The sequence below is a fragment of the Cebus imitator genome, unplaced genomic scaffold (genome assembly GCF_001604975.1).
Source record: "Cebus imitator isolate Cc_AM_T3 unplaced genomic scaffold, Cebus_imitator-1.0 Scaffold278, whole genome shotgun sequence".
Taxonomy (NCBI): domain Eukaryota; kingdom Metazoa; phylum Chordata; class Mammalia; order Primates; family Cebidae; genus Cebus; species Cebus imitator.
Window position 1 is genome coordinate 253,784 of NW_016107593.1, and position 6,095 is coordinate 259,878.

At 35.0% G+C, this 6,095-nt stretch overlaps 1 protein-coding gene across 1 annotated transcript in view; it reads right to left on the minus strand.

Moving 5' to 3' along the window:
* The window catches only part of LOC108284414 (mucin-2-like), a 77,810-nt gene that overhangs the window by 20,963 nt on the left and 50,752 nt on the right, over nt 1–6,095 (minus strand). The gene's annotated exons all lie outside the window — the stretch shown is intronic.

A 6,095-nucleotide genomic window follows, 5' to 3' on the forward strand; every position in this document is an offset into this window, starting at 1 on the left:
AGACAGAGTCTTACTCTGTCACCAGGCTGAAGTGCAGTGGCATGATCTTAGCTCACAGCAACCTCTGCCTCCCAGGTTCAAGCAATTCTCCTACCTTAGCCTCCTGAGTAGCTGGAACTACAGGCGCATACCACCACACCCAGCTAATTTTTGTATTTTTAGTAGAGACAGGGTTTCACCATGTTGGCCAGGATAATCTCTATCTCTTGATCTTGTGATCTGCCGCCTAGCCCTCCCAAAGTGGTGGGATTATAGGTGTGAGCCACCACTCCTAGCCAAGAATGATTCTATTTTCTATAGCTAATTGCTATAATTGTTGGATTTGATATTATTAAAATTTTTAAGGGGTAATGAATGCCTATCCACGTCCATTTCTATCTGGCCTAGAACACTTTATTGGCCATAAGTCTTTTGGTTCTAAGTCCTTTGGCCTTTGGGAGTCCCACCGAGGAACAGGCTGGGCTTAGGGAAGGCAGACATGCAACCCTGTTAACACTATGTGACAAAGTAAAAGTTTGGTGGCCATTGATTCTGGCAAATCTTGGACAGAAGGGAGAGAATGTAAACCAAAAATAAAATTCTAAGCCCCACAACATCTGAAAAAAATGCAGAGTGAAAAATAGAGAGAGACAAAATAATGGGAGACTAGTATGAGTCCAAATGGACTTAAATATATACATCACAGAAGATGGAAGAAAGAGGATAAGCAAAAGCAGTTATGTTTGAAAATATTATTTCATATTTTTAAAACTAATTAAAAAGCATTAACCGAAAAACTCGAGCATTGAAATATAAATCAATAAAAGCTTCATCACTAAATAAATACAAGTAAAACCATGACACTGGCAGGTCACACTTGAACCTCAAGAAACCAGAAACAAAAACAAAATCTCAAAAGCAATCAGAATAAAAGATAGATTTTCTTCAACGCAGGAGCAATTGATTGATAATTTTCTTATCAACAGGAAAAGTTTGAGAAAGAAGAGTAGCTCAGAGCAGTCTGAGTTATGTGGGGTATGAAAAATTGATCAGATTTGGAGAAGATGAATATGAGACTTCAGTTAGGACAGGACTCCCCTCTCCTATGCCCCGCCAGACCCATGCCCAGGGGCAACTGTTAAAGGCATTTTTTTGTTGTTGTTGTTTTTCTTCCTTATAGCTTCCAGACTAGCTGATAAATTACCTAAAATGTCATTACAAGTTGCACAGTGTGACCTTCACGCAGTATTTTCATGAGCTAATAAAGATATCTGATAAAGATAATTTACAGCCAATCAATAGTTTATGTTATTTAAATGAACAATGTAGGAGCTGCTTTCTTTTTTTCCTTTAAAAACTCACTTGTGATAACTGCTAATTGAAGCATATATTCAGGGAAAATTGAATCTGTGTTTCTCAGGTTATAGTCCTCAAATTTGATTCAAATAAGCTCTCTACTTATTTTAATTTTGTCTCGGTTTCTTTAAGTTGACAACTTTGAGGCCAACTTCATATAGAGAAAATAAGGTAACCTCAAACTACATAAAATCCTTCTTCTCTTGCTTTTGCTTTTACTTTTTCTTTTTCCCTTCTTTTTTCTTCTTTCTGAACTGTTCAGCCCTAAAGCTCGTTAAGTGGCACAGAACAAAACAGGCCTCTGCTTTGAAAGTGAATGGGGCCAGATGGCTCTGGAAGGTCAGTCAGAGTCTGAACAGGGTAAAGAGGATGTTAGGAGACATGATGCTGGGTGCTATAGCTGAGTGGCATGAAAGGGACATTTGTGTCACAGAAGGATGGTAGGAATGTCATGAAATGGGACCTTGGTTACACACAGGGAGAATTAATCAAGCAAATTAATTAATTAAGGATAATGGGAGTCAAAGGACAGTTGTGATTTATGACTAGATAACACTGCAGAGAAGTGGGAAATGATGCAGGGTCCTTTGGAGAGCCTCGTGGAAAATAAATGTATGGTGATCAGTATCTAACACTAGGAACCACTGGTATAAGCAAAAACATAAAAAAAACTCACAAATTTAAGGTTGAACCAAAGAAGCCAGACACAAGAGAATTCATGCGGTACCATTTCATTTCTACTATATTCACAATCAGACAAAGTAATTAACAGTGTTAGGTATCAGAACAGTGTTTACTTTGTGGGGAAGAAAAATGAGGTGGTGATTGGGGAATGGCACATGAGAGTTTCTGAAGTGCTGATAATGTTCTATTTCTTGATTTATATATGGGTGTGTTCGTTTTGTGATAACTCATCGCATTGTGTCTTATGATTTGTGCATTTTCTTCTAATTTTTAGTTGTACTTCAACTTAAAAAATTAGAAAACTAATACTAATAGGAATAGATTAGCATAAACAAAAGTAGATTAAAAATTGAGTTAACAGTATAATTCCAATTCTAGTCATCTTAGTTTGGTAATAAATTCTTACAATGATCACTATTTTTATTTGTGGAACAAATACTTATTATCAACTAGCTGCCAGGTACACACAGTGATTAAACATAGAGGCAGGTCCCTGGCTCCAGAAAGTTAACCTCATGTTGTCTTTCTATGATGCATTTATGTGCTCACAGTTGACCCTTGAACATCATGAAACTGAACTATGCAGCAAATTTTCTTACATCTCCACCACACTGAGAAAGCAAGACCAAACCCTCCTCTTTCTCCTCCTTAGCCTACTCAACATGAAGACAAGGAGAAGTCTATGATGATCTACTTACATTAATAAATAGTAAATGTATTTTCTTTTCCTTCTGATTTTTTAAATATTTTCTTTTATCTAGCTTATTTTATTATAGGAATACAGTATGTAATACATATACAAAAGATCTGGTGACTGACTATGTCATCAGAAAGTCGTCTGGTCAATAGTAAGTTATTAGTAGTTAAATTTTTGAAGAGTCAAAAATTATATGCAGATTTTAGACAGAGCAGAGATCAAGGGTCAACTGCATTAAATAAGTACCTATTAAGCACCTACAATGTGTTAAACTGGGAAAATCTATCTTTAAAAAAACAAACTACCTTGTATTTATTTACATAATTAATTTACTCTGGAACATTTCTCATCCTAATTAGAGGCAGAAATCTAGAATTAGAAAATGGTGAAAGTTATGACTAATAAAAGTTATTTTACTGTAACTTTAACTAAAATTTATTGTGAAAGAATTTGCAGAAAGAGAAAAGTTTAATCAGTAATACATTTAATAATAAAGTAATACTAATTGAAAATATAAGAAGGAAATAAATAGAATTAAAATATTTGAAGGCAGTTTTGTTACATTAATTGCATATAATTACAGTAAGCAGGCTAGCAAAAAGACGGGAAGTACTTCTATAGGAATGACACAAAAAACAGCTAAATACAATTTCTAAGTAGCATAAATGCTATCAAAATCTTTGTTTTAAATTTCTTGAGAATACTTTTTTTTTTTTGGTAAATAAAGCATTTTCACTCCCACTCCCAACCACATGCTCAAGTGAAGTGCCTATATACTGCCATCTTTTGTTTATACATAGAACTAACACATACCAAAAAAATGACTGAATTTTCTTAGTGCTTAAAAACTGTCAAGTGATTTATATCAATCTCATCAACACCATCTAAAAGCTATAACATGTCACAATGTCTTACTGAATTCAACACTTCAATGGGTAGTTATGAACCTTGGGTGCACACCTTTTAAAAAATATAGAATTCTGGCCCATCCTTGATGATTTTGAGTCAATAGAACTGCACTGGAATGCAAGTACCATCAACATTAATTTAAATTTGTCAATTACCAAGAATTCTAAATAACACAATCCAAATTTGTAAGTTTTTTACTGTCATCTGGGTTTTTGTTTTTTTTTTTAAGAGGCCTGCTCTGTCACCCATGCCTAAGTGCAGTGGCATGATTCATGATCGTAGCTCACTGCAGCCTTGAGCTCCTGGACTCAAGCAATCCTCCCACCTCAGCCTACCACGTAGCTGGGACTATAGGCATGCATCACCACGCCCAGCTATTTTTTTTTTCTTTCTTATAGAGGCGGAGTCTCATCATGTTGCTCAAGCAGGTCTTGAACTCCTGACCTCAAGCAATCCTACTGTCTCAGGCTCCCAACATGTTGGAATTACAGGTGTGAGCCTTTGTGCTTGGCCTGCATTGCTATTTCCTTTTTCTAAATTTTCTTCAGTATTTCAGCAGATAGCAGGCACACAGTAAATGTTTGCTCAAGGTTTTTAATTGAATGACTGTATAAGATTACTGAAAAAATAGCAGAAAATACGTTTTTAAAACCAAAAATAGTGAGAACACATTCATTAATATTACTTAAATACCAAAACAATTTAAACAGTAAATAATGAAATGGAAATAATTTTATACAATCTGAAAAGGAAATGTAGTAGTTCATACATGCAATATACCCTCACCATATAGAATGTCCTTTCCCTATTACATACGGAGTTTATGTATTAAGCACTAAAACTTTGGAATAATAAAAGACTATATTCATATTTGGGAACTTATTTAACCAGAATGGGTTTCCAACGTATATAAATAGATTGAATTTACTCTGTATGAAAAATTGTATTATCTAAAACTTCACAGAGAAAACAGAAAAACTCCACAATAAATGTTCAGGTCTGCTAAGCAGTATTTTAAAATCTAAGCGTAGGCATGAAAATGAGTGTAGGCATGAAAAATAAATTTCATTGTCACAGTAGTAATAGCTGAACTGGTCAATAAGTAAATCTTGTTTTAGAGGTGGTTGTTTCATAACCCCACATTGTTGGAGTGATATGTTGGAATACTGGTCATAGAATTCCCCATGGTACTGATGGTAGATACAGAATCTGGTATAGGAATGATAATAGTAGGTATTAGAATTTAATTTGTAGGTATACTAGCCACAGTTGCCCTAGACTAGGTCATTAGAAAGTTGACATTTTTGTCAAGTGAGAGTAGTAATCTGACTTAGTAAATTTACTAGAAAAATTGATAGTTCCTGATTTATGAATAAGTAGTGAATGGCATTGAATAACATGCCAATAGAAATTGTAATGCTTGTAGAGTTCAGTGATAGGGTATTAAAATATTCGTAAAGTTTTGTCTGTTGTAGGAGTACATACAGTAGAACTGTGGTGGTCTCTATTGTGAAATTTAAGTAGATGTTATGGGAGCAGCACATTTTGATGATGTGACATGGTTGATGTGGCTATAAATGGACTTTTTTGAAAAGGCAGTGGAAGAACTGGCAATACTTTGTTAGCAGATTATGTATAAACTGTAGTTGCATTTTCTATTAACAGGTAATGATGCTTATGAAGATTGTAAATTGAGCTGATATTGCTAGGGAGTTATGATCAAAGGGTCAGTTGAGTTAGTAGTGTATATGTTGGTTTTCATTTAGTTGAGTTGGTGGCAGTGGAGGTTAAAGATGATGTTTTAGTTGTATCAGAAAACAGAGTAGATTCAGTAACTGAGTTGGAGGTAGCTATTGTGAGGGCTGTAAATTCAATTGAAGTGAAGGTAGCAGTGTCTGATGATTTTGTTAAAGTAATAGTAATTTGTAGGTTCATTTGATATGAAAGTAATTCAGGGCTGAGCTAAAGTTGTTGGATGATTTATGCAGTTGTAGCTTCAACTTAAGTATGAATTTTGGCCACTGTGGATACCAATGAGTGAGGCTGTTATCAGAGGAAGTGCTGCAGTTGTAATCTTATGATAGTAGATTCAGTAAAAGTTACGATGGTCATAGACTTAGTTAATATGAACCTACTTCTCATGGCTGTGGCCTCAATTGAAAAGATAATTGTGGTCATGGTAATGTATTCAGTTGAAGGAACGAAGCTTAGAGTTACAGTGACAAGTTTGGATTAAGAGATTTGGACTCACAATTATGCTGACAGGTTCAGATGAAGTGCTACCAGTAGGGTAGTAACACTAACTTCAGTTAAAGCAGCAGCTGATTTTGTGGTTATTAGTTTACTTAAAATGGAGCACTACTATCTGTGTCTACAGACTCATTAGATGAGGTGCATGTTGCTGTTCTGGTAAGTTCAGCTGAAGTGCCATACATGGTTGTATGGTTTGTGGTTAAACTGAAGGAATGGC